At 39.7% G+C, this 6,000-nt stretch overlaps 1 long non-coding RNA gene across 1 annotated transcript in view; it reads left to right on the top strand.

Annotated features, from left to right (window-relative positions):
- The window catches only part of LOC137974265 (uncharacterized), a 40,990-nt gene that overhangs the window by 13,281 nt on the left and 21,709 nt on the right, over nt 1-6,000 (top strand). Inside the window, exon 2 of the long non-coding RNA XR_011117408.1 lies at nt 566-687. This is a non-coding gene — a long non-coding RNA (uncharacterized lncRNA). The remainder of the gene's footprint in view (nt 1-565; nt 688-6,000) is intronic.

The following is a 6,000-nucleotide window of genomic DNA, read 5'->3' as shown; positions in this document are numbered from 1 at the left end:
TAAGGCCGCGTACTGAAGAGGAGAGAAGATTTTTGAACGCCCACCCATATAATATTTGGAAGAGAATTTTGTTTTACGTCCAACAAAAATACTTTAAAAGGATTCATATACAGTTCTAGAGTTATATGAACAGTAAAAAGAAAATTGTTTGATTCGATTTCAAGTTGAGTATGTTCTCGCTATTACATCAAGCATGTGCGGGAAATGGCGGGAAACCTTTCGATTTCCCGGAATGCCAGCCTCAAAAAAGGCGGGAAAACCACTTGTCGCCGTTTTTGCTTTTAGCGACCTTTGTAAAACTTAGCGTCAAGAATTACTTTTGTTTGAAAAAGTGTTTACACTGGCTTAAAATCACATCTATTTGTTGGAAAGCTGAACAATTGAAGGAGGCTTTTGTCCTCAAGTAAGTTTGAAGATTAGCCGGCTGAAAAAGGTGATTCAGGAATTAAGAAACTAGCGATTTGACTCAGAACTAAATTAAGCTTATAATTATTGCTTGTTATCTGAAGGAAAATCAAATTGTTCCAAACATCTTAATTAATGGTTTCCTAACTTTGTCTACCAGAGACTCAAGGCCTTCAATCATTCTCATTCCTTAACAGAGGAAGTACTGACATCTCAAGTACAACTCACAGAGGATCATCTCATCCTGAGTGCGTTAAAGAGTGGCTTATGCACATTAAACAGGTATTAAGTTTAACCATAGATATGCATTGTAAGCCGGGTGGAACACATTCATAGATATTGATGAAATGTCTAGATTTACAACAACTCATTTTCGAAATGATGAAAAAGTGGCCAACAACCGCTAGAACACGCATGTTGTGTAACATGAAACAAGATATGAAAGTTATGAAAAACAAATCATGATAATGTAAAATTTTGCAATAAAAATGTTAATGCAGTAGAGAAGAATTATATTAAAGCATTAAAGTATCTTACAATGAAGAGGAAGCTCGCGTTTTATTGGCTAATCGTGTTCGTTACCATGAGGACACCTATATTCTCACATGTGAAAGATAAAAGTGATATGTTCACTGCGCGCGGTGAAGATATGATTTTTTAGTAAAAGGAGAAATCCTGGTATTTTCATCAGTATCTATATAATAATATGTACTTATTAAGTGAGAGGGAGGGCCGGACGAGAAAATATTTGGGTCCGTGCGCCATGACCTAGGGCCAAATATTTTCCCGTCCGGCCCGACCTCAAGTTAGTCAATAAGCATTTTATCATATGGGCTCTTTACACTATTCATGAGCGCTTAGAATATGAAGTTTTGACAAAATGAGAAACAAAAATTTGCACAGAAAATTTATGTAATATGTTGTTTGCATTTACTTTTCTTGCTGTAAATAACTTGGGTGTTCAAAAGCGACGAAACCCCTCCAAAATTGTATCGCAGGGAGCAACTGTTCACAAATGTGTCCTTTTAGACTACTTATCTTGGGGATAAGGCACAGTTCAATCTCGCAGTTTAAAATCTGATGTTATTATCAGTTGTCACAATGAATAGATTTGAATATACGTACCGTTTCTGATAAGTTAAGTACAATGATATCAGTATTCACTTCTTGCACAAATCCCATAATGCACCTCTTTTACCCCCCCAAAAATCTGCATAGGCATTGTTTTCGACTTCTCTTGGGACATTTTCATGTCCCGGGAGAAATTTCCAACAATGGTTATGCAAAAGTTTGAGTGGATAATTAATAATTCATAAGTTAATAAGCCAATTGCATCGCCCCATTCTGGTCACGCGGACGGGTTTGAAACCCAATGAAACACTACTTATTGATTCACTAAATGAATTTCAAACACATGTGGTTTGAATTCAATAATTTCAAACACATGTGGTTTGAAATCAATAATTTCAAACACGCGTGTTTTGAAGTCAATTAACGGCAGCGAGTGCTTGCTCACAGCTCTCACATGGTTCTGAGCAACCATGAGCTGTACATTGAACATTGAATTCATTGTAGATTGAAATTATAGTTTCGATTCTTTTGTTGGAGAAGTTATTTTAAAAACTCGTGCTACGGGTTTCATTAGGTTTCCAAACGCTCGGCAACGGCCTGCGGCCTCGTGGTTTCAAATGTTTTCTCGCGTTTGGAAACCTGATGAAACCCTCGCACTCGTTTTTGAAATAGTACTTAAAATACCGTATAGCATCCAAACTAGTAATCTGATCGGAAAGACGCAGGTTCGGCGTCTGCAAAGAGGCAATCAGATACAATACAATACAATACAATACAATACAAAACATACTTAATTGACCGCTCCCCATATGGGCTTTTCAGGGCCAATGAAACACAACGAAACGACGGAACAGAACAACAACAACAACAACATCTATTAAGAATCCCAACTGGCCGGAGGCAAACCAGTTGGCTATTTACAAGTGCAGCTGAGAAGTTGAACCAGGGACTACCAGGATCAAATTCATGGAGTGGTCAGAGCGTGTCTTGAACCCGGAATCTCCGGATCTCAAGGCAAGCGCCCTAACCACTGGGCCACACTGCCTCCTCCAGATCACGTGACCGTCGGAAAAAAAAAAACCACGTCTCTTTGAATACTATGGACTGACTTATCAACTGGATAAAATAGTGACCTTGAACAGCTTGGGACTCCATGCCTTTCTTAATGCCTGTCCTCCCTTCCGACCACGATGCTGCCTTGCCTGAGCTCCCTTTACTGGGCAAAAATACACAAGCAACAATTGGACTAAAATGGCTATGGGCTTAAAGTCCCTTACCGCTTTTATTTAAATAATGCATCTCCATTGGCTCCTCGATGCAAAGTTTGGCCCAGTAAAGGTGAGGAAAAGAAAAGAAAGGAAAGGAACTTTATTTAAGTGTCTATAGTTTTCTAGCGCTGTAGCACTGGGTGGGGTCACTGTAAACGCAAATCAACAAATTAACACAAATCAAGTCAAATGTTGCTTTTTGAGGAGAGGGGAAATCTGGAGCACTCGGCAAAAAACCTCTCAGAGCAGTGTAGAGAACGAACAAACTGAAGGGCACTGAAAACGCACATAAGGCCCCCTAACTGAGGGCACTGAAAACGCACTTAAGAGAGGATTGCAAAGGAAACAAACAAAGTGGACATGACAGGGGAGGAGAAGGGATGAAGGAAGCGCCTTGTATCGGTGATAAGATGACACTGAATGATGCTCGCATGGCAGTATTGTCACATGGTCCCTACAAAACCCTAGAGGGTACTAGATGCAACAGGAATGCGTCCTCCCCGTTGCCCAGGTCTCCTTGAACGTGACATTGATTAAAATTGGAGGAAAGGGCTAAACAAGTCTATTTGCATGCAAATATTTCATTTATGAGCTTTTTTGCCCAGACATTTCTTTTCCTTCGACTGTAAATAAAAAAATAGTCATCCCTTTATTTTTTTATTATTGTCACTGACTCATACGACATCGAGACTTGCAAGTTGTTAGCGCGGCATCGAACTTGCAACTTGGAGTTCCCCGCTCTAATTATAACCATCACTATGTTCTGGGTAATTCCATGCTTAACTGGTCGCCTGTGTTTTTAAATTGCTAGCCACTGTCTCTCACCTTTTGAGATTCTTAAACGGATTCATCATGATCATCATTATTCCAATGAATGTTTGTTCGGATTAGAATTATTAGAGTTATGTCTGGGCTATTTTTATCGCGGATTGGCGACAAGGAGTCATTAATACGGGTCCGTAAAATTCCTTTATGTTGAACAGTACAAGTGAGCCCAGTTCAAGCATCAAACTTTTCATTTGTCAAATCAAAGATGTGCTAGAGTCGTCCCAAAGTTCGCAAACACTGCGGGCGTTAGCGGCCGCAGTATTTGCGACCCGCAATTTCAGCCAATTTAAAAGTTCAACGTGCGCGTTCGTTTCAACGATTTTAGAGCAAAAGAGAGACTGCTTGCAGTCTATTCTGTCCGGGGTTGGCCATTGGACCTCCAACAACTCGGAGTTGGGAACCTAAGTCGACGACGCATATGCATACGTTTGTGCGCGAATATTTCCCAAGGGGAAGTTTATTTTTGGTGAGCCACACAACTTCTTAAAGTGTTTTCCTCGTCATAAACTAAGATGATGGAATTTCAAGGAATTATATTGGAAATCAATTCCATTGTTTCCGTAGCTTTAATTAATGCCGCCGTGATGTAATATAAAAGAAATGTTTTTGAAAGAATTTCTATCAGTATTTCCGACGCCGCCGTGAAAACACCATGAAGGTTTATTTTTGGTGAGCCACTTAAACAAGAATTGGAAAATAAAAGATATTATCTAGACGGCAAGAATGATGTCATTCAATAAAAAATGTTTGTTTTCCTGTGGTTTCCGCGCCAGACCTTTGCACTTGCTGATTTGTAATAGGTAGTCGATCAGGATTACTATGTGGTTAATGGGATGTTCTTAAAGGAGGGCTCGTCATCACAGATTCAGAGCCAATGGCAGCAAGTTCTCAATGAGGGGTGGAGGGGGTTCCCAACCCCACCCACCCATAATCCACCTCCTACTCGACCCTTGGCTCAAAATAAAATGCTACGCACTTTTATATTCAATCTAAAGGCCCTCGTTTTCTTATCCACCACCTCAGTTCAAAACTCGTTATTTTCCCAAAAGAAACAAGCTCCAGGACCCCCCCAACTTTCTTGTGCTTCTACCTTTTCATGCAACCATCAGCATATTTTGCATGGATGTTGATAATTTCGCTCACTACCGCGCAATAGATCGTAGTTACGAACTCCTTCTGGACCAACACCTAAGGTCCTAAAATAACTCAAAAGGAAGTGTTTCCTTCGTAATGATATTTCGTATAAGGAAGACACACGCGGCAACTCAATACAACATCTAAGAGGCGGGGACGTTTTCCCCGGTTACATAGTCTGATCTCTTACATAGAGTTGTGATAAAGCGAATCTGAGAATATTCACCAAGCAACTGTGCTTCCTAAATGTGTTATCGTTTCTTAAATCTTTTAGCCGCAGTTCAAGTATGAGCAATTTACGACGATTCGGTGTTATTCTTACATCAAAAAACGTGCCCTCTCTCTGTCTTGTTATGTAACTTGTGAACCAGAAAGTATTGGATTTTCATCGATTCTCTCCTGCGGGCAATATTGTTTTTCTAGACTCATCGAAAGGAAAGCGAAATTGAAGTTCGTAGACCTAATTCCAAACGGAAAAAAATACTTTTCGGCCCTTCTATGCAATGATTAAGAAGCAATACGACTCAATGATATGTCAATTCAGGCCCAAATGACTTTTCATTGCTGAGACGTGTGATGTATTCGTGGAGAGCTGCAAGTCGTGATGAAGTCTTCTCACCTTATCTTGGATGCAATTACTCCACTTATGCTATTCAAGTTTTTTTTTTTCGTGTCTTCAATACGTGACTGAAACGCTCAATCTTGTTGTTACTAGTATTAAAGAGTTATTTTATCATCATTGTCATGGACTCTCAGCAAAAGCTTTATAATCCATTGACAAGGTTTTGAATACTGAATTTCACGATACACGTCTAGTTAGGCTCGTGGCTTTATAGATTTATATGAGATGTTTAGTTTTATTGTTTTTAATTATATAATTTTGTTTTTTTCAAGCGTGTCATGGACGTCTTGCTTGTTAGACTGGTTTATACTTTTAGTCTTTTGCTTCTATAAGTAGCTGAATTGATGAAGAAAAGCTGGTTATAAGAAGCTTCAACATTAATTTTGCGTCAACAAGTGTTCTTTCAACACATCTTCAACTTTTGTTTCAACTTCGTATCAACACGGTTAAAAGGGGGGGGGTGGGGGGCAAACGCTTTCAACACATCTTCAACTTTTGATTCAACTTCGATTCAACTCGGTTGAAAGTGGGGGGGGGGCGGGGGTGGGGGCAAATGGTTTCAAGACATCTTCAACATTTGAATCAACTTCGATTCAACACGGTTGAAAAACGCTTTCGACATCGCTGTTCAACAAAATCGAACGAATGTTGAAGCAAATGGCGAAGACGACT

Source organism: Montipora foliosa, chromosome 10, assembly GCF_036669935.1.
Source record: "Montipora foliosa isolate CH-2021 chromosome 10, ASM3666993v2, whole genome shotgun sequence".
NCBI classification, from domain to species: Eukaryota; Metazoa; Cnidaria; class Anthozoa; order Scleractinia; family Acroporidae; genus Montipora; species Montipora foliosa.
Note: the sequence above shows the minus strand (reverse complement) of the source record. Positions and strands in the feature narration are given on the sequence as shown.